We start from the raw sequence: 23,902 nt of genomic DNA, 5'->3' as shown, positions 1-23,902 counted from the left end.
TATCCTTATTACACTCAGAATAATAGCCTGCTGACATGTGAAAAAGCACTGCCTAATGGGAGCATGATACTAAACATAGTCTTCATGAGCTTTCATTCATGATCTACTGGGAGCCTGTAATTTATGACTAGGATTCATGTCACTGTTCAAGGAGATAGAAGTGTGCAGTCATTTACAAATAGAGAGCTCATTTTAATCGGGAAGCGGTGGCAGTGATATGCTTTAGCAATGCTTTTTTATTTGACATGTGCACTGGCAGCAGATCCCAGTTGGGGAATGTGGTGAAAGTGAAAGGGACACTACCTGCTAGTATCAAGGTGCCTTTTAGCAACAAATGCACACCAACACTCAAAGTTTCTGAGCTTTGGGACCAGCAGGACAACCGTTAAAGTACTGGTGCAGACATTGCATTGATCAACATAATGATGCACTGATCAGAGTCACCTTCAGTCACAGACCTGAACTCAGGTCTGTTAAGCAGAGTCAAATTGGTTTGCCGTATTATTTGTCTGCCCTCGATCTGGACTGTAAGGCTAAAAGCAGATTATTATGTTTACATGCAGTTAGACAAAAGTTAGAACATAGTGTTCGTCCAATTAAAACAGCACTTTTAAGATACATGTTAGCATGCTAGTCTGACTAAAACTGCACTAAATTCAATTTCTTAAAGTCAGATTTTCACATCAAGATAATGTGGAAGAAGATAAATGTACTGTTGTATGTACACACCTTATTCAGATCAGACTGGATAGGCGTTCTGCTCATGCTCCACAGAACCCATGCTTGGCTTTGACCCAGAAGTTATGAGTGAAAAACATGGGTGTAACAAAATGTGAAATGTGGTACAAGTGGGCACTTTTTTTTTTAACAGAGAAGGCAATAGGCAACAAACTGCTCCAAGGGGGCAGAGTTGGCACAAGAAGGTGTTAAAAAAAACTTGAAAAATTTGTTTAAATGGGATTTTAAAAGAAGCAGAAATAGGTTTAAAGTGACAAAAATGTGTATAAACTTGCAAAAGGCTGGACGTGGCAAAAAGTTGTTAAAATTGCCAAAAAATCTGGCAAAGAGGGGGGCGTAAAAGTGCCAAAAAAAATGGCCCAAAAGACATAAAGATTGCATTTCAGAACTAGAAAAAATGGGTTGGGGGCAAAAAGTGTTTAGGCAAAAATGGATGAGAAAAAGTAATTAAATAGGTTGAAATGTGGCAAAAATGGGTTTGTTGAATTGTTTATTGTGGCATATGATAAAAGGGGTTAAAAAGTGGCACAAATAGATCATTTTTACATCAGAAACCAATGATAATGACACACCTTTCAGCTTCCAAATGAAGTTACTGTTAGCCAGCATGCTAGCACCAATGCTACCGATCCAACACACATGCACTGATACCATCAATAAATCTCAACTGGGGCCCAATCTCTGGGTTTAACAGAGGCCTGCTGGTGGTTAATGGGAAAACACTGGACTTGCATGTAAATACAGTGTTAAAAAAATGTATTAGACCACCTGTCATATTTGTCTCAGAGACCTTCCAACATCATGAAGTGCTTTCATGCGGACTCTTTCATTTTCAGTGAGCTTTCCACGTTTTACCATTTTGAACAGGAATGAGGAATTTCAAACTGAATTCACCTTTTTATACTGGCTCACTGGGCTTCTCTGAGTAGTCAGAAATTAATCAAGCATAACATCCAACCACTAAAATTCATTTTTCTGTTCAGGAATGCAAGTAAATAACTATAATTTGGCATATTAATCAAGAAATAATAATGTGCTTTACTATTTTTCAGTTTTTTTGTAAATCAGTAAATTTGAAAATTCACAGATAATAATAATTATATTTTAGCATTAAAATAACATTTGGGTTAAAGAGCTTCTACATATTGGTGTATTAACCATTGCAGAAACATAAAAAATGATTTTGGTAATTACCTATGCTGTCAATTTAGGGCAGCTGTGGCATAAACCTTACTTTCGGTGGTGGTTTAATAAATTTGTTAAGCACTGTATATTGATTATTATATGCATTATTATCTGTATTTGGCTGAGTCAGCCTAAAAGAGTTCACAAGCCTCTCATAAAATATGATGATAAGTTTGAGTTGATTGCTGCTGCTCTTTTATCAAGTATAAAGAAGACTACTTATGTTGACTCCTTTGTCTTCACTATTACAGTGAGCACCACTGAATTTCATTCCGACACAAAACATCAGTGAGCTCCTTCTTCCATAAAGTAATCAATTAAGTTTACAAGCTGGTACTAAAGTGCCTGCAGTTACAATCACATTAACATTCCTAACAAATGTATTTAACACCAATGTTAAAGACTCATTTATTGCACTGACAATTGAACCCAGTTTGTGTTCTATCGGCTCATTATGTTTAATACAACTTGTTCCAGCTTTCAAGTATCACCTCTCTCTCTCCCTCTGTTTCACTCTACATTTCTACTAGTCTCAAAGTGTCCTTTGTTATTTTATGCACAATGGTTTGGTCCTATCTGGAGATAGAGAGAACACAATGTTTAAAGCTAAAATTTAAAAGCCGACCAAAGGGAGACCAGACAGAAGCACAGACAGCCTTTTGAAAGGCGGCCTTCAAGCAGAAGAACAATGGACCTCATGCATGGATGTTTTCACATTTTCTCTTCAATTTGGTCTAGAGAGGAAAAAAAAAAGAACATAAAAAACAGAGGAAATAAAACAGTTTCTGAAATCTTGTTTTAGTGATTCTCTGAAATTCATTGAACTCCCTGCAAAGTGGTTTGTGTTGTTTCCCCAGTAATTTAAGAAGCAATGTTTCTGTCAATAGTGGTACATCTGTCAAAATAAGCTGCTTTTGATTTAAGATAGCTCAGGTCAGTACAAAAGTACCTTTGGTTTTATTATCAAAATAACTGAACTCTCCCATCCTCAATTTTTGTTCTTAATTTCTTGGTTTTGCTTCATTTATACATCTATTTAATGATAAATGATTTTAATATCACATTTTGCTTATGCTACTAATAAACTGCATGTTCTGCCATGATCAATCCACAAGACTATGATTTAATGACCAGGAGTGAAATTTTGAGTCACAATCTCACATTCTGCTCTATTCCTAAGAGCAACACTTGACTGAAAGTTACGTGTTGGGCTTTGGATTTGGAGCTGTCTGATAAGCAGTTTGCAGAACTAATAAGAGCAGAACAGCTTTGTTAACAGTTGTCTTGGGAGGGGCAACATTCAGCTCTTATTTCATCAGACCTCTGATTGCAGGGATTAATTAACTCAGCAGTCCTGGCATGTGTCTCAGAAGAGTGCTTCCATTTTGATGTGGGATTTGTAGGTACAGATTTACTGTAGACTAATTGGTTCTGGCAAGATTAAACATCAGATTTTTAACTGACATAAAGGAACAAAATTCTGAAGGGCTAAAAATGCTGAAACTGCACTCTCCACAACAACATTGTTAAGCATGGGTTATGAACCTGCCACTCAGGGTGTGAATTTAACTAATGTCTGAGAGATAAATTATCATGCTGTCTATCAAAAACTTTCCAAGCACTTTAAGCATGGCATCAGAGCTTCTGACAAGGTCAGCATTGATATGTCTGTACGGAAGTCGCCATATTGGAAATACTGTTCTGAACTTAATTCAGGTGTAACACTGTTTTGAGTTACAGACGTGGTGGAACGTCAGCTTACTCTGTGCAACTGTCCAATGGTCATGTATGATCTGAGTGCTCACCCTGCACTAGTGAAGTTAGGACGGACTGTGACGAATGTCAATGGATTTCCCTTTGAAAAAGTCTCACACACAGAGGTTGAAGTCATATCATCTCACATTCATGCTTCAAAAAGGTGCAAACAGCACTAAAACTGCTCTTGCTATCTCTCTCCAAAAACTTACAGCATCATCATCCATGTCAGTTGGAGATCCATAGGTAAGCTTATTTCCTGCTTGGTTATCTTCTTACTACTATTATTGATGCCATGTCTGTCTGTGTTGATTTGCACGCCACACCATTGCTCCAATTAACCTTGAAACCTCTCAGAAGGCATCTTGGTTGTACCAGCTGGAAACTGGTGGAATTAAAAATAAATCCTAAATATATACACATTTTCGATCAAACCCCAAATATTTCACAGAGATTTCACTCAGGGACTTCAGATTTATTCCATTTACCTCAGAATTCAGATGTCAGAGCTTGCAATGATGCCACAACCAAGTTGTATGCGTTCCATTTGCTACGAGCTCATGAAAATGACAACTGGCCTGAAAAACAACTGGCCTTCAATGAAACACACCCACAAGGAAGTGTTTTTGGATGAGATGATACACCTGATCCATGATCCCCGATCAAAGTAAGCTCTCCTTAAAGCAATTCTCCATTATCATATTAATCAATATAATACAGGAGATGTGTCATATGTTGGTGTTAGAGTCATTCACTGAGAAATCACGGTTCAGTTGTTGTTTTGTCATCTGTAGTTGTCAGTGCTGTGTTAAACATGTTTGAACGAGGGTCTGTCTAACTTCACATCAAGCTTGATGTTGATCAGAAGATGATGGTACAAGTGCATCAAAATGTTAACCTGGCAGGCCAGATGGATTTGTTTCACACATCCATCTGGTAAACCACTCATAGACAGCGTTTGGGAAAGGGCAGAGTCTTTGAAAAAAAAACTCGGATGGTGATTGCATGAATGTTCTGCCTGTCACATCTTTATGGGCCAATCAGAGCAACAAAACACATGATGAAGCCGCTACCGAGCTGTGCCCGTACTGAAGGAAAAAACTCCACAGAGAACTGCACAACGTGAACCATAGCAGCTGTAGTAATGTCAGTACACAACGTTTGTCCTTTTTTGAAAACAGCTCACTGCTGTTCTTTGTTCTTCTTTTAAAAAAGAAATGTCGTCAAGTTCTGATAAAACTGGCGCTTTAGCAGCATCCTTGCTAATCTCTTCTGCCATAACTGCACTGGCCTCTTGTTGCTGCTTGCTTATGACACAACTCTGCCACACCCAAAAGTACTGCCCCTCGACACTGATTGGTCCTGTCACTTTCTAACCTTGCACAAACGGTTCAGACGGAAGCTTTGCAAGATGGATTCGCCAGTGAAAAACACAGAAACGGGTGTATCCTTTTGCTTTGCAGGGTTAATAAAATGTGGGATTAATGGGGAAAATGCTCTCTAACTGGTCAATATCTTGCAGTTTATGATAAATCTGTACTGGCATAGAACTTCCACACTTCGATAATAATCCATAACAGACAGCTATTGGAAGTTTTTCACACCAATGCAAACTCGTATACCTCAAGAAACATAGGTTACAAAATGATAAATAACTTTTGAACCATTAGTTGCAGCCATTTACTTTTTTCCCTTTTTGCCATTCTAATGATGCCATGCCTTCATAACTGTTACAGAGGCTTTTCTACCAAACATGGGACTTTGGTGACTTTCCAGTGTTGAATGTCTTTTATCCATTTTTTAACCCCCCTTTCTCTGATTGTTTCTGCTACCAGCAGCTTAAGCTAGCTGCCATGTCATTTGGTCACATGGGCTGCGACAACCAATGGCAGGCTGTTCTGCCAAACTGCTCATGTCTTAACTCTCAGAGCTATTCAGGAGACAACCTGAGCAGCTCTTGACAGAGAGAAAGGGAGACAGAGAGCCTGTGATGTTGCTTTCTTTGACACTGCAGACAGGAACTGCTTTGAATGATGGCACAAATTCAGCCTATTCAAATAAATGCAAGAAATCTTCTTGTAAATATGTGAATATTTTGAAGGTTTCTTTGTCACAGAATAGTTCGAGTTTCACATTTTGGTCTCCAGGAGATGGGAGAGCAAGTGCGCTATCCTTTGTGGTTATCCTTAACTGTGTCACACTAAAAAAAAAAAGAAAAATTGTCTTTCGTGTCTTTATAGTCCCATAACTTTTTTTAAAATTCAAGTGACATTACAACATCACAAAAAGTAGTTTAGGTTTTCCTGAAAAGGATGTTTAGAGCTTGACTGTGCACCATAGGGTTGATGTTTTACAAGCTTTGAAGATGATAAGTCCAGGTGAGACAACATGGCCAAAATCATAGCATAGAGCTCTGGAACCTTTTGAATAACAAAGTAAACATTAGTATTTTGAAGTGAAAATCACAATGCTCTATTAGTGTAAATGGGACTTCTGCAGCCAGATTCAAGTGGCAATTTAAGGTTAGGGTTATGTTGGGTCTCTAAAGGGTCATTTAATTGCCAAGATCTCACTACTTTACCAAAAAACCTGTCATTTTCAGGGCCTGTTCTGAAACCACTGGTGTTTTTCTTCTGTTGTATAAGTTTATATAAAAAGAGAACCTACTCTTTTTGTTTGCAGAGACTCCTCTACCTTGTTAATCCTATTGTTTGCTTATGCTATGCATTTTCTCACCTGCTAAACCAGCTGTTTCAGTGTACAGTCATCAGCCAATCTCTCCGCCCAGTCACTGCTGGAGTAACCGTCTTTAAGACCAAACTTTAATGACTGATTGGAGCCTTTCCAGCAGAAGGGTCAGCCCATTACCCATCAGGCTACAGTTGCTGACAATGATGTTTTAGTTTGGGCAGTGTTAGTTTTATATACTGCGGGCTAATAATGAAGCCTAATGAATGCACAGGGCAGTAAATGTTGTATACTGAAGCCACAACAAGCCTAGAGGGGATATGAAGGAGGCAGAATTAAATGCTGAGCCTTCTGGAGGGTTTTTTAGGCCTGTGTCAGTGAACCAGTAGCAACTTTATAGTCCTAATGAAACACCAGGCCTCCTTAGGCCTGTGCCCTACTTTCACAGCACTTGAAATAGTCACAACAGGTGCCATATACTATTTTTAATTTGATAGCCAAGCTCAATGGACTTTATAAGCATTAATGAAATGCATGACAAGGCTGAAATGTTCAGTTTTCAACTGTCAAGGGTGCTGACCCAAAATTCAAGACAAGGGGGTGGCGTACATATCATAACGGACAATCTGTACCCAGGAATACATACGCAGTTTGACTTCATTTGTCAAATTACACAGTGATATAAAAGGAATTTAGGATTGTTTTAAGATTGGGAAAACTCCCATTTACTAGTAAGTCTCAATTGTCAAGGTAGACCACTACTTTCCAGACATTAAGGTGTTTTCTCAGGTTATTAGTCTATTTACTGCTGTTTTAGCATCTGTTACGCCTCTAAAATTCATCAACCATTACTCATACTGGTTCTCTTGGATTCATTCCCATCTTCCCACCAGAACCTACAGCAACGCACCCACACCATACAGCCTGCAGTATTTAAAACAAGCTATTTTTGCCAAATGAAAAATGTGCCACCCTTTCTCCTGGCCTCAAACTCACCTTTGTGACAGTTTTACACGTGGTGTGAAAGCAAAGGAGAAAATTCTAAAAACCTGCCAAAAATCTACAGAGAAGAGGGGTGAAAAGGTGGTGTAGTTTCATGTAACCACAAAAGTGTGGCCACCCAGTGGAAAGACACATCTGACAGTACATGTCCGTGCCTTGGCCGCTGAGCAGACAGGACTGAGCGGCCCCCCCTCCAGGCTGCCACTCCTCTCTGCCTCTCTGTCTGCTGGGGAGATGGGTCACGCTAGTGAAGCCTCCCCCTGCTCAGCACCCTTGGGACAGCAGCTTGTGAATGTTCTGTCACAAGCAGAGAGCACCCACGTCAGGCTCCGTTTGCTTTGCTACATACACCCCAGAAGAAGCTTTAATGAGTCTGTGTTTTTATCAGGCGGAAATTAATTACATTTCAAATCCCTTGGAGCAGTCTGGACATTTTTGACAAAACCTGAAAGTGTGCTGTGATAGTCTTTATCCCAGGTTCCTACTGTGTTCAGCCAATTCAATTAAAGAGTTCTTAAGACCTTTTAATAACACAAAACATGCCATTAAAAGCCATTACCACTGTCACACTGGTCAAAGAGTGGCAGAAAAGCCACATGGACAATGGGCATATAATTATTCATATGCCCTTTTTTATGAGTTAACTGTAGTGCATAAAAACTATAAAACACCATTCTAAAAAAAAAATGTGATGATGTTTTAAACTCTGATAAACTAGAATGTGATGACTTGCAAAACACCAAAACCTCACATTTGGTGTGAATGTTGATTGTGGGAAATCTTACTGTCTATTGGCTGCCAACTTTAATGTTTTTTGCCCACAGCATCCATCCAAAAAAAGTTGATAAAATGGTGAAAAAGGACTGGGATATGTTGAATTTACTGGAGTATGTGGGTTGCACCCATGATCTTCTCTGCCAATGCCAAACAGCTTATTCTGCTGTCGCTACTGACCCTTGTTTTCAGCTTCGGGTACTCTCAGGTGCTGACAATCAGGTACCTGATTGGCACCAGATTGTCGGCAACTGTGAGAGCAGGCCCTGCTCCAGTGGTCAGTAGGTGTCTAATCTGGATATTGCCCATGCAATAGGGCAAGCTGGTGTCCCTTAAAACCAATTTGCGGCATTATTTGGAGTGAGTCCTGGTACCATCTCCAAACTGAAGGCAAAGTTCCATATAACAGGATATGTCAGAGACAGGCTGTGAAGTGGGCGCCCCAGGAAGATGACACCCCAGGAAGACCTCTTCCTCACTCTGTCAGCACTTAGGAGCTGTAAGCTGTCAAGGTTTGCAGGACAAAATGGCCAATGACTCTCTGTCCAGACAATCTGGAGCAGACTGCAAATAGCCAATCAACGCTCTCATAGGGCTATCAGGAGGCCTTCCATGACTGCCCTTCTCCATCAGGTCTGCATGTGCCAATGTTTGTAGGACGTGCAACAGAGCCTTAACATGTGGAGGAATGTTATGAGACAGAGTGGCATCTTTTGGTGGAGGCAGTGTGATGGTGTGGAGCAGCATCTCTCTCACTGGTAAAACAAGGATCATTGGGGCAATCTCAGTGCCAAAAGATATAAAGATGAGATTCTGCAACCACTGGCAATCCCATATCTCCAGAGTCTAGGACTGAACTCTGTCCTCCAAGATGACAATGCTCACCCCGACAGAGCTTGGTTTATCAGAATACCTCCTGAATTTGGGAGTGAAGTGCAGGGAATGGCCTGCCAGCAGTCCTTACCTCAACCCCACTAAACACTTGTGGGATCAGCTTGGGTGTGCTGTTCACACCAGAGTGACCAACACAACCACGTTGGCTGACTTGCGACAAATGCTGGTTGATAGATTTGTCAACACAAATGTTGGCATGTGCCAGAGATTTCTGTAAGTTTTTAGCTGACACTCTAGGAGTCTTCTTCACCTCACTGAGCATTCTGTGCTGTGTTCTCGCAGTCATCTTTACAGGACGACCATGCCTAGGGAGAGTAGCAACAGTGCTGAACCTTCTCCATTTCTAAACAGTCTGTCTTACCGTGGACACATGAACATCGAGGCTTTTAGAGATACTTTTGTAACCCTTTCCAACTTCATGCAAGTCAACAATTCTTGATCGTAGGTCTTCTGAGAGCTCTTTTGTGCCAGGCATGGTTCACATCAGGCAATGCTTCTTGAGAACAGCAAACTCAAAACTGGTGTGTGTTTTTAATAGGGCAGGGCAGCTTTAACCAACACATCCAATCTCATCGCATTGATTGGACTCCAGGTTGGCTGACTCCTGGCTCCAAATAGCTCTTGGAGAAGTCATTAGCCTAGGGGTTCAAATACTTTTTCCACCCTGCACTGTGAATGTTTAAATGGTTTGATCAATAAAAACATGAAAACATATCATTTTTTGTGCAGTATTAGTTTAAGCAGACTGTGTTTGTCTATTGTTGTGACTTAGATGAAGATTGGAACACATTTGATGACCAATTTATGCAGAAATCCAAGAAATCTCAAAGGGTTCACATACTTTTTCTAGCGACTGTATATATATATATATGTATGTATATTGTATAAATTTTAGTTTAAAATTCCCCTTTACTTAGGACATTTAGTAGTCGCTTTAGTGATAATTGCCACAGGTTTAAAGGCCCAGTCTTTGAGCACTTTCTCTGTAGCCTTTTAACATCTCTTACCTTTTAATATCTTCCCACACCTTTTTTCAGTTCAATCTTTTCTAAGACTTTCAAGTCCTGCAGATCCCCTTATCTGCTAGAACTAATTTTCTGAGGGCAGGCAGCAACCCACGGTGCTGTTTATTAAAGAGCAAAGACATTCAAATCTAAACTGCTTTGTATGAATAGATCTGAAAACCGAAGCCAGTCAGTCCCTAAAGCCACATCCTGCCTTCACCTAGGGCCCAATTAGAGAGCTATAGTGACAAGTCAAGCATTACTGGTCTCTGCAGGCCGAAGAGATCTGGACCCTTGTTTATCTCCTATTTCAACTGTAGAAACCACATTAGAATTCTTCTTCGGCATGCTATTAATAAGTGCCAAAACAACGTAAGCTGTGAGGCCAATATGTGTTCAATTAGGATTATCCAGAGGCACAATTCATTGGGAGTTTAGAGTTCAAGTCTTCATGGAGCTCGTCAAACTGTACAAACTTGCATAAGGCTTTAAAAGGGTTTCGCATTTTGCAATTAACTAAAGCGACAGCGAGGAGAACAATGCACCTCCCACAGCCTCCCCCACCCCCAAAGCTCTCCCATTATTTTAACAAGCACAACAACATATTGTATGTTAATAGATTTCCTCCCAGTCCTCTGGAGCTCGCCCTGCCTGTTGTCAGTCTTGTTGATTAACAAGAACGCAATTAGAATTTCAGGCCAGTGTTTAACATTAGTATTCTGCATATGCGGCTCAATGCACCTACACTGTCTTTTTGGTGTCACTCGTTGCTTTTACCTGCATGTTTCATCATCAGGGAGTGTCTCTGTTTGACCTCTGATCGGCATCATACTTGAACCATTTGTTGTGTTAACTTGGGACATGATTACATCTTCAACAAAGCCTCTCTAAATCCTTTATGAATACTGATAAGCAAAGTTTAAAGTGCAAATGTTGCTGCAGAGAACAACATTATTAGGCTCATTAAAGATTTAATAGCGCAAGATATCCTAAGATGACATCCCTGTTGAGCATGCTGTATTTGTTTACGTTTATAGCCAAATATCAGTGATTCATGCCATGTCAAGTAACCGGCCTTATGTTGCATCAATAAGAGGAAGAGAGGAGAGATGGGTCAGTGAACTGGCCTGGAAGTCATATGGAGTGGTAAGTGTTGGTTGAGTGATCGGAAAAGGAATGTTGTGGAAATATTCAAAGTCATTTTATTTAAAAGGTCAATCTGTTTGAACAGTGCTGACAACTTTATTATCAATGTTAGAGGCTCTATGAGGCACTGATGCTGTTTCAGCCCACCACTTTGGTCCAAACTGCAAATTTTCAACAAGTATTACATCAAGAACATAGTATTTTGTACAGGAGGTCAGCAGAGTGGTGTACTGTATGACTTTGGATATTATAACTATCCCCAAACCACTGGTTAAAACTTTTAGTTACTCAGTAAAATGTCTGAACACTAAGTGGATGGAGTTCTGAGCAGAAATCAAAGGTTTTCAGACTATAAACTCTTGTAACTTTTGCAATGCAACGACTATTGTCCAGTGCCATTATCAGATCTATCTTTGTCCAGTATTTTGGATGATGAGCTCATGGCCAGATTAGAATGCTCCTTGGAAACTATTTTAAGTGCTCCTATGGATATGAATTTATTTTTTAGTATTTAGTATAGTTTTCAACATTTCTGATGTCCCTGATATTTGTTAAGTCATAGTCCCAATTTTCATAACCAAAGTTATCTGACACTTACAAAGAGGGCAGGTCTAGACCATACTCTCTGTTGTGGCCTATAATAGACCAGTGTTAATCATTAATATTATAAGACTTTAACCTATTATAATAGAGACCAATGTTAATCAACATAAGCACACCCCTAGAAGCATTTAGCCCTAATACGGTGGTGACATTAACCTCCCCTATCTAAAGGGTAGGACTGTCGAGCAGACCAGACTCATGTTGACAGCTCTCTGCCAAAGCTGCACTGGGGTTGGAAGGGGCTAGAAGGAGGAGTAGGAATGGAGAACAGCAGGAAGAGGAGAGGGACAGAAGAAACAATAAAACAACAAATGAAAGACAAATTCACAACATTTGTGACCATGACCTTATCTCCCATTTTGTATGAAATTTATCAAAATTCATCGATACTGGTAATGTGGGAAAGTGCAGAACCAGGTCTTATGTACCCATGGCGATTTTCATCCCTTTATAAACCTTCTGCCAAGGGCAGTCTTCAGATCTCCGACTCCTGGGTGATTGCTCAGTTGCCCTGATGGTTAATTTGGCCTTAACTGTATTGCATGTCAGCAACTCAAATTAGGATGATGGGAACCATCACACTGACTTACAGTTGCAAGAAAAAGTATGTGAACCCTTTGGGATTTCTAGGGCTGACAGCTTCAATTCGATTGGGCAACGGGCTGCTGGGAACAGGAGCAATGCAGCTCTTGGAATTACAGGTAGAGAAGCATACAAAGCTACCAGAGTTGGATATTTTTACAGCATTAACGCTCAGAAACAACACATCAACTCGTCACAAAGTTGCAGGTTGTTTGTATTGAAGTGGCGCTGCTGAGGCTCTCTGCTCTGCCCTCCCTCACTGTATCAACTCCCACAGTCAGTTAAATTCACCTGTCAGCAAATAGGCTGCATAGCATAATCTCGTTTTATAATCTCCTTAAAGTGTTCACGTTAGCGTTAGCTTCTCTTACAGTCACACAGAAAGGAGAGATGATAAAAGGCGATGTCAGCTGGTCATTAAGTCCCGACGAGCAAACTTTTTTCCTCTCACCTCTGTAAATAAATGCTGCATGCTGCCTGCTTTATGCTCATAAATGACAGTGCGGACTGGATCCTATTAGTACGGTGGCCCTGAAGGCCAACACAAAAAAAATATTTCAAAAGCGCAAAATATATTTCAGAAAACACAAAAACATTTCACAATACACAAAAACATTTCACCAATCGCAAAATACATTTCACAAAACACAAAAACATTTCACAAAACACAAAAACATTTCACAAAACACAAAAACATTTCACAATACACAAAAACATTTCACAAAACACAAAAACATTTCACAATACACAAAAACATTTCACCGATCGCAAAATACATTTCACAAAACACAAAAACATTTCACCGATCGCAAAATACATTTCACGAAACCGGAAAGGGTAGGACCATGGTACTTGTTTGTGATTGGCTAAACCCAAGTCTGTCCGGCATCAGTCATTTATCATTTCCTGTTTATACTTCTTACCGCAATAGCCGAGCGAGCACGAAATTTCAAGTGTCTACTGGCATGGAAGAGGAACTTGAGTTGATAGCGGAATACGTCAACAAGGGAAATACATATAGTGTGATTCTTGATATGCTCTCCTCATATCCTGACATACACATTTCAATTGGAAGCCTAAAATCGCGCTTAAAGTGTCGTGCCAAAAGAAGTACCCCCGGTAGGATTTGTATCCCCCTGCTGCACTTTGCCGAAGGAGTTGACTATCGACTATCAGGCGTAGATTTCGCCTCAGTGAATAAAAATGACAATAAAAGAATGTATAAAGCAGAAGATTAGTTTTGATCATCTGTTTTATTCATCATTATCGTGTTTTTGTCGGTAATATATTTTAAAATAAGATCTTTTAGGTGAATGTTTTAATACTGCAGCTTGGTGCACACTCATTACGCCGAACTGAGAACGCATCTTTTTCCTCCTGCGTCCTGTCATTGTATTTTGGCGGCGTGTTGGTCATCAAATCTGGGTCCACGCTGCTGTACATGAGTAACAGACATATTTTCTTCATAACTTTTATCATCTTCTATTAGCGCTGTTTAGCGTCAAGCCGCTGACATGCACTCACCACTTCCCACTTCCGCCTCGAGATATTTCAAAATAAAGGTCCTGCATAGCCATTTCACTGAATATTAACTTGTCTATTGACCAGTCTGAACAAGATTTATGTACAGAGAGATCAATTTCAGACCATTTATTTCAACACATCGTCCACTTCGACTGCATCCCACTCTAAACAAGTGTTTCACAGTGTAAAGAACTGTAAAAAACAAAGGAACATTTAATTGCGATCAAATATGTCATCTCTTCAGGGTGTATAAATGGTGCAAAGTGTATCCCCCCTCCAGAATGCTCAAATCATGAACTACCATCATAACATTCATTTTGTGTTCATTTCTGATCAAGCCTGATAATACTGGAGAGTTTGAACAGGTTAACTCACTTCTATTTCAAGTTACAGGGGGATACAAATTATTTCAGGGCCAAATCTAGGCCTGATGTATTTGTTATCCCCCCTCTAACTTCAAGAGTAATGCTTCAAACTTCTCCAAAGTCCCAAATGTTATCAGTTGTGATGAGAGCTGGCCAACAAAAGACAACTGAGGCAGGGGCCCTCAACCCTGGCTTGTGGGTGGGGGGCACAAATTATTTCAGGGCCGAATCGGGGCCTGATTTGTTATATCCCCTCTAACATCAAGAGGAAAGCTCAAAACGGTTCCAATTTCACAAATGTCATCAGTTGTCATGACAACTGATGACATTTGTGAAATTGGACATTTGAAATTGGACATTTGGACATTTGTGAAATTGGAATTTGTGCCCCCCACCCACAAGCCAGGGTTGAGGGCCCCTGCCTCAGTTGTCTTATTGTCATTTTTATTCACTGAGGCGAAATCTACGCCTGATAGTCGATAGTCAACTCCTTCGGCAAAGTGCAGCAGGGGGATACAAATCCTACTGGAGGTACTTCTTTTGGCACGACACTTTAAGCGCGATTTTAGGCTTCCAATTGAAATGTGTATGTCATGATATGAGGAGAGCATATCAAGAATCACACTATATGTAATTCCCTTGTTGACGTATTCCGCTATCAACTCAAGTTCCTCTTCCATGCCAGTAGACACTTGAAATTTCGTGCTCGCTCGGCTATTGCGGTAAGAAGTATAAACAGGAAATGATAAATGACTGATGCCGGACAGACTTGGGTTTAGCCAATCACAAACAAGTACCATGGTCCTACCCTTTCCGGTTTCGTGAAATGTATTTTGCGATCGGTGAAATGTTTTTGTGTTTTGTGAAATGTTTTTGTGTTTTGTGAAATGTTTTTGTGTATTGTGAAATGTTTTTGTGTTTTGTGAAATGTTTTTGTGATTTGTGAAATGTATTTGTGTATTGTGAAATGTTTTTGTGAAACCAAGTTTTTCTTTGGTTGACTACAGCCCTAGGGATTTCTTGGATTTCTGCATAAAATGGTCATAAAATGTGTTCTGATCTTCATCTAAGTCACAACAACAGACAAACACAGTCTGCTTAAACTAATACTGCACAAAAAATGATATGTTTTCATGTTTTTATTGAACAAACCATGTAAACATTCACAGTGCAGGGTGGAAAAAGTATTTGAACCCCTAGGCTAATGACTTCTCCAAGAGCTATTTGGAGCCAGGAGTCAGCCAACCTGGAGTCCAATCAATGTGATGAGATTGGATGTGTTGGTTAAAGCTGCCCTGCCCTATTAAAAACACACACCAGTTTTGAGTTTGCTGTCCTCAAGAAGCATTGCCTGATGTGAACCATGCCTGGCACAAAAGAGCTCTCAGAAGACCTACGATCAAGAATCGCTGACTTGAATGAAGTTGGAAAGGGTTACAAAAGTATCTCTAAAAGCCTCGATGTTCATGTGTCCACGGTAAGACAGACTGTCTATAAATGGAGAAAGTTCAACACTGTCGCTACTCTCCCTAGGCGTGGTCGTCCTGTAAAGATGACTGCGAGAGCACAGCGGAGAATGCTCAGTGAGGTGAAGAAGACTCCTGGAGTGTCAGCTAAAGACTTACGGAAATCTCTGGCACATACTAGCATTTGTGTTGACAAATCTACAATCATCCTACTCATGAAAATATCTCCCCAAAAAACCTCCAAAAGGAGAACATCCTAAAAAGAATAATGTGGAATCATATACACATAAAAAAAAGCACAAAAACAGACCATAGAAACCATAGAAATGAGCCTGAATGTCAATGTGCTTAATTCATATGTATCTGTGGAAGTCTAGGGAGCAGGACACTCCACCATAAGGAAAGTGTTTGCATCAAGAACATCAGAAATACAAAATAACAATAACGTCCACCAAAACAACAGTTCATAGGAAAATATTAAGGGTGAGTTTATCATGAAACCCTTTCGTAGCCAGTGTTTGAAGGGTGTGGATCCAGTAAAGCCGTGTTTCCATTAGGGGGTCCGGTTTGATTCAGTTCGGTTTGGTATGGTTTGGTACGCTAAACCCCAAAAGAGTTTGTGTTTCCTCAGACACCCGTGCTCTCACTTGAGTGGGCGGGGCTGTGAAAGCATGCATGTTAAGTCACAGACAGCGTGAGTCAGCTGTTCCAGCTGCAGAGTTATAGAAAGGATGAGTGACAGAAATCAGTCGGGAATAAGCAGTAAACAGCTTTATTTCAGCTGAAAGTGCTTTTAAAAAAATAACTACATCTTACTGATGTTAACCGCTGTCAGTAAAGATCCTCAGCTGATGGAATACGTATACAGAGACAGTTTGAGTCATAACACCATGTTAATATGTGAATATATCTAGTCTAAAACAGTTCATATGACAAAATATGAAAGTTTAGAGCTGTACTGTGAGAATTCACAACATTGAAAATAAAGTTAAAGTTCAGCTGGTGTTGAAATCAAGCTAGATTAAGTCAGAAATCCGGGGTGCGCTGATCTTGTTTAAAAGTAGTCTGCAGCCTGAAGTTTTACGAGCCCGTTCAACAACCACAGAGCGATGTTTTCACAGGTTTGAATGCTCCTTGGAAACTATTTTAGGTGCTGATGGTTACGGTACGGTTAGGTAAGATTGGCACCCCTACGGAAGGGTGCCAAAAAGTGGGACGGTACGGGTCATTTTTTGGGACCCTTTCTCTATGGAAACGCCAAAAAAGAGTGTCGTGCCGCACTGAGCTGAGCCGGACCGCTCGGTAGAAATGACCTATAAGCCTCCTGCTGTTGTAAAAGTTTATCAAGGTTACACCCCCTAGATGGGAGGGGAACTTGTTCAATCCCACAGAAGCGCAATGATGTGATGTTATGGTGTGCATCATTAAAATGTACAGCCACAGGATAGTCTCTGTCTTGTGCTTTTATGCTCACTGATCCTTTGCTTTAATTTTCTTGTCGTTTTCCCAACATAGGCAAGGCCACAAGGGCAACGTATTATGTACATCACATGTGTGGAGGCACAAGTAATCACACTTTTGATGGGAAATCTTCTACCTGTGTGGGGATGAGAGAAATGATCAGTCTTGTGGGTGTTGTTGCACTGAGCACAGCTCCAACATCAATCGTTTCCTTTAGGGAGTGGCAGAAGGCATGTCTGTGGGTCTGGCATGGATGCACTTTGGTCAAAAGTAGCCCAAACTAAGAGGTCCTTTATTTTCTTGCCTCCCTTATGAACAAACAGGGGAGGGTACTTAAAAACAGAGGAAAGGTCACTGTCCGACTGTAGAATGTGCCAGTGTCTTTTAAAAACACAAATCACAGGTCATATAGGATTTTTGCAATATAAAAATTCAAATTCAGATTCAGAAATCCATCCTTTTTTTTTTTTTGGCATCCTCAAAGTAAGAGAACACTTACTTTGAAAGGGGGATTGGGGTCATCGTTTTTTTTTTTTCTTATAAAATTTTGTGTTTGATAGCTGAAGTATCATGCTTATAATTCTCTGCATCCTGAAAACAAATCCCCCCACCCTTATCAGCGGGTTTGATGACGGTGTCTTCATCAATTCATATAAGGCGGTTCTGTCACTCTCTGTTAAGTTAGCTTGGCAGGGGCGTGGTTTGGAAATCACTGACATAATGTCCTGCTCAACAAGTCTACAGAAGGTATTAATAGATGCATTATTTGTGTGTGGACAGAAGGTGCTTTTACGTCTAAAGAGGGGAGCGTTGGTGCTCGTCACTGGGGTTTTTGTTGAAGAAGAAAAGTGGTGTCATTGAATTTGTCTGAAACACTTAAAAAGGTCAACTTTAAGGCCAAAAGCATTGAGTCCACTATTAGGCACAAATGACAGTCCTTTTGATAGAAGAGATATCTGGTCATTGGATAGTTCTTTGTAAGAAATATTAATTACCCTGTCCGGGAGTTGCTGCTTATCCACAGCCGGTGTCTGCTGCTGGGTTTGTGCACTTGCTCCGTCTGCATTTCTTCTTCCTTTTCGCCACTGTCTCTCACGGTTGTGTAAAAAAGGAGTTTGACTTGGTGGGGTCCCAGAGTCGCTCTCGAAGGTGAAGTCACTTTCCATGGAGGACTCATTGCTGACCTTTTCTCTTCGGTGCTGGGGTCTCTGTGCGTAATCCTGTGCCAATGCGAACCTGTGTGCACCTGGGCAGTGGGGGAGGCCTGCCTGGGACAAAGGGGTGTCTTTTCTGGATTCCCAGTGGTATATCTCATTTTTTGTAGTCCTCAATGTCACATTTGTATTTCTTTAACTTGATGCTGAGTAACTTTTCCTTATGTTTGTTTACAGTGTCTTTTATGGCACTCTCAGCCAAACTGAATGTGGACCTGAACTTATCTTGGAAGATTTCTTCTTGTTTTTGTATTTCCACTTTGACTGTGTCGGCTTCTGGACACCTGGTCAATGATGAGGTGCATTAGGTCAAGTGAGCATTTATTTAAAATTTCACCCCATCTCTTGATAAAGCTCTTATCAGAATCCAATCTTCGGGGCTCTCTGGATGCGCAAACGTCTAGGGATTTTCTTGTTGCACCAGTATTTGCTCATAGTTGCATTGTTAGGCGTGCTTCTTGTAGATGCAGTCTCTCCAACCTAACTTTTAATTAATCTGAGGATGCTGCGCCCTCCATCTGTATTGCAGGGAATAAAATCCTTTCTGCCTCTTCTTTGGAGAATTCAAATGTTTCTGTGCAGTTCACTGGGATACAAAGAGATGCAGACTGGAATTGCACCACTTTTCATCAGTGTTCTCTCTAATTAGGTCATAATCTTATAAGAGTGATATAATGTTAATGTAAGTAAATATGCTGCTAAAGACATAGAGTTATAAGTGGAGGTGAGCAGTGGGACTGCAGGAAACCTGGTCATTGGCTTTGGATCAGTGCAATTATAATTTTTTCTGTAGGCTGACAGCTCATCCACAGTACAGTTACAGTAACCAGCAGGATTGCAAATAACACATGGTGAGAAAAGGAACCACAGAGCTGCACAAAAACAGCACATTTTAGACTCTGATGAGAACATTTGGGATGGGCAGACTATGGTTTATCCTACTGAAAGTTATCTTAGGGAATTTACTGTGGCTCTGACGAATTGATCCTTCTTAAACAACAAATTTAGATTTGGTAAGTTATTGAAATAAAAAAAAGAGGAGATCTGATCTTGTTGACTTGTGATGGTTGACAAATTTATAAACGTGTAAAATCAAGTTATTTCTTAAGTGTTAACGCAATCTTATCCATGGATTGACTGAAAGACAATAATCCAAGATTGCAGCCCTCACTCCAAGGACTCACACGGTCTTTTAAAAGACTGAGGGCTGACAGTAAGATGGTTGTTTGACTCTAAATGAGACCACTTGAGCATCTAACTTAAGCCTGAAGACGATGAAGGAGCTTGGATAATCAAACTACTCTCCAGCTAATCTGGTGCTATTGTACAAAGCGAACTTCATGCTTATATATACATGATTTCTCAGAAAAGACTGATTGTAGATGTGACGAAGACATTGGCTGCTAGTCGTGGAGGTAAATTGAGCAGATCCAGCTTCTGTCTCCACTCCTACACAAACATCCCACACAGTTATCAGGCACTATGAATAATCTATTCAGAGCACTCTCCCGGTGTGATAATATGTTGGTGGGACCTGCCAGTTAATGATACACTTGTGATTCCATGTACAAAAGGTCCAGAAACACAGGATTAAAAAGAGCTTTTCAAAAGAACAGTTAAGTAGGCTATAATTTTAGATGTCCAGGTACAGCTTGCTTCAGCCCTCACTGTATATGATGAACATTGTAGATTTATGTTAATCCATAATATTCACATGGACAGAGGTCCGAAGATAAGACCTTTAACTGAGTTTGGAGTTAGATGTTTCCACAAACCACAGCAAACATGCGGCAGTATGTTCAAATCTCCTTTTTGGGAATCTTCAGTGTCTATTAGCAAAAGAAATAGTTCAAATTTAAAAGAAATTCAGGGGTGATGGATATGCCCGTTTCCATGTTTCTCACTGGCGAATCCATCTTGCAAAGCTCCCGCCTGAACCTTTTGGGCCTGGTTGTAAGTGACAGGACCAATCAGCGACGAGGGGCAGTGCTTTCGGACGCGGCAGAGTCTTGACATAAGCAAGCAGCAACAAGAGGCCAGTGCAATTATGGCAGGAGACATTAGCGTGGATGCTGCTAAAGCGCCAGTTTTATCAGAATTTGATGACATTTCTTCATTAAAAGAAGAACAAAGAACAGCAGTGAGTTGTTTTCTTTTAAAAAACAATTGTCTACATGTCTGCAGTTGCCATGATTCGCAATGTGCAGTTCTCTATGGATTTACTCCTCGGTAGCGGCTATGTCACGTGTTTTGTTGCTCTGATTGGCCCGTAAAGGTGTGACAGAACATTCATCCAATCACCCTCTGAGGATTTTTTCAAAGCTTCTGCCCTTTCCCAAACGTGGCTGAGGGGCTGGCGTGTCAGGTTAGGGATGATATGCATGTAGAAGTAGTTTGTAAATGCCAATACTTGCATTGGTAAAATTTGGCCAATTTTTAATGATGAACATGCTCATGCTAAACTTATAAAGTTGCACTGAATTTTTTATTTTTACATTGCTTTGCCGGTTCTCCAGCATTAACTTTGGTGCTAAAGGCTATTGCTAAGGCTATACATTACAACTGATCATCAGTTGTAATCCAGTTCAGTTTACCAGTGAAGTGTGGGAACAACAGAGTAGACAGTCGTCTCTGTTGACAGACCGATGCTCCTCCAAATGTCCCAATGTGCATTCAGAGAGCATGGATATCTGAAAGTTCACTTGTCATGATGATTAGGCACACGAAAATCTCAGCTGAACAGATTTGTCATTCCAACAATTTAGATTTGTAGTTTAAAACTTTAACTATAACAGCATATATTCAAAAACACTTGGGTTTGAAATGGACAGTACAATACAGTTTATGGGCCTTGACTGTATCTGTGTTGTGAAAGAACTACATCAGCCCTCTTTTCAATGTCATATGTTTAATTCAATCACAGTAATCACTAGTTTTCCACGACAAAACATTCTTGTCCCCAGACGTGTAGAATTGATTTGTATGCCTTTTCCTGCCTGTGGCAATGTCAAAACCTGATGCTCCCATGACATTAGTGCCGGGCCCCCTGGGACCCATGGGATCCCACTCCCGATGCAGCCCATTAGCATAGGGTAACAGTTAGTAAGTGATTGGCATCTACGGATTATAGTTAGATATTTTTACACCTCCAAAAAACATCTGCAGACTTGAATGTAGCTGTCCCAAGAAATTAAGATTTTTTTTAACCTTACTGTTAATAGGGATGTAAAGGACATTTGGAGGAACTCTAGTTTATGTGGAGTCCTCCTATGCAAGACCAGAGACTTGACACAGTTGATTCATCAGCAGCTTTCTGATCCAAAACTTGATATGTCAGTGTTGCTCTTCCAGCTTTGGCTCTGCTTCCAAAAGAACACAAAATAACTTGCTGAATTTTCAAGTTTTTAAGGCAGTTTTGATAGTGAAATTATGTTTGACAAATCAGCCAAAACAGCTTAAAGACATGCTTTGATGTTAATGCTATGATTCAATTTCTGCCAATTATTTTTTCACTCTCTAGATCAGCAGTTTTCAAAGTGTGATGCAGCGTGCCCCCTGGGGGGACTTTTGGGGAGTTGCACTGTGAGAAAACATAAACCACATAAAGTGATTGCTTTGCTAATCTCTGCAGTTTTTGGGACTAAATGGAATATTTTTTAGAGAGAGGAGATAGATTCCTGAGTGAGCAGGAAAAAAAGATCCACAACCATGAAGATTTTGTAAAGTCTGGATTTTCCTGGATTGGTCCTGATGGTACACCATGGCCATGGTATATCATTTGCGAAGAGTAGCTACAAGCTAATGACAGCATGAAGCTGAGTTAATTTAGGTGCCATACTGAGACGAAGCACCCAAGTTTGGTCAGTCTGGGTGCAGACCACAGATCTCAGACACCCCATCCAGCAGTCTGGTATCCATCTCTGTCAGAACCAAAGTGCCGTCATTTGACAGTACAATGTATTTCCCATTTTAGAATTGTTTTGATTCAACTTTATTCATAAGCAAAGTCTGCCAGTTATAAACCCCATTGCAAACTTTACAGACTAAGCAACATTTTGAAAATAAAAACAGAGAAAAAGTTCTGAGGTCCAACCCAGGGGTAAATTATGTTAAGACACGTTTCAGAGGTAGATACGTGCATGGTGACTTGCTTTAGCACCATAAGCTTAGCTACATGAGCTACATAATTAACATACATTACTGTGTTAGACAGTGAAGCTAACATCGCAATGTGATCCTCAGCAAATGTTGCTAAAGCTAATGTAGCTACATAAGCTAGGTAGATAACGTAGCTTACATAGCTAGCATTAGCTTAGTAGTGTTGTTAGTATAGATCTCCATGAGATTTGCAAGCTTAAGCTTTAGCTGCATTAGCTACGTCATCTTTGTAGCTTATGCAGCTAATACAATGAAATGCTGTCTCTGTCAAAACAAAAGTGCCGTAATTTGTCGTGGAAAAAATCAAGTTTAAGATTTTTTTTTTTTTTCCAACCTTCATCAAAATTAAAGTGGGGCAGTTAAAATCATGAAATAACCACATTGCAAACACTACAGACAAAGAAACATTTCATAAATAAAACAAAGAAAAAGGTCAGTGGTCTAATCTGGGGACAAATTATGTATAGACCCGTTTTAGAAGTAGATATGTGGATATTAGCTTGTTTTAGCTCCATTAGCTTTAGCTAACACAGCTATGCTATCTAGAAACTTAGTGTTAATATGTAGGCCAGTGAAGCTATGTTTGCTATAGTAATGTGATCTTTAGCCAACGTAGCTAAAGCTAATGTAGCTATAAGCGACATAGATAGCATAGCTTATGTTGGTAATGTCTCTGTTTGGTGACCAAGCCATGGAAGTTCTTGACAGGAAGTTAAAAGAATTGCAGTCACAGAATAAAACAACTGAGACATTTAGCATGGACAACACCAGGGAAACCTTTGTGGGTGCTGGTTGTTGGCGTTGGGAATGACCAAAAGCAAATCTCAGGCAAGTCTGAAGGTGGAGGATAATCTGCAGTTATCACTTTCCACTTCTAGGCAAAGACTCATTGTTCCTACTAACTCAGAGGTGAGCAATCACATGGAAAAATTAAACTTTCAAATCCTTATCAGTTAGTTTCATTGGACTATCTATCTCTAATAGCACTTGGTTAATCCAAAATCTCTATATTGACACTCTCTTGCCCTGGACTATTACTATAGCCTTGCAAATGTGTTGTTTTCAAGTGGCACTCAATTATCGGACTAAAAACAAGTCTGTGTGTCTTCAATGAGTTGAGTTCAGTCCAATTATGTCAGCTTCAGAAATGCAGAAAAAGGCAACAAATGTGCATGGAGCAGGTTATCCAAAACTATTAAAACTAACTTAGAAGGCTTTCATTCTTAGTTTTTACCCCCTCACCATGTTGTACCTTCTTTAATGAGACATGAAGTGGTTAAAGTGTTTTGTTTTTGCTGAACAATGGCAGCATCTCATTTCCTCTCAGCTGTAAGTCCTGCTCA

Source organism: Cheilinus undulatus, linkage group 21 (genome assembly GCF_018320785.1).
Source record: "Cheilinus undulatus linkage group 21, ASM1832078v1, whole genome shotgun sequence".
In the NCBI taxonomy this organism is placed as follows: Eukaryota; Metazoa; Chordata; class Actinopteri; order Labriformes; family Labridae; genus Cheilinus; species Cheilinus undulatus.
The sequence above is the reverse complement of the archived record's forward strand: the minus strand, read 5'-3'. Positions refer to the sequence as shown.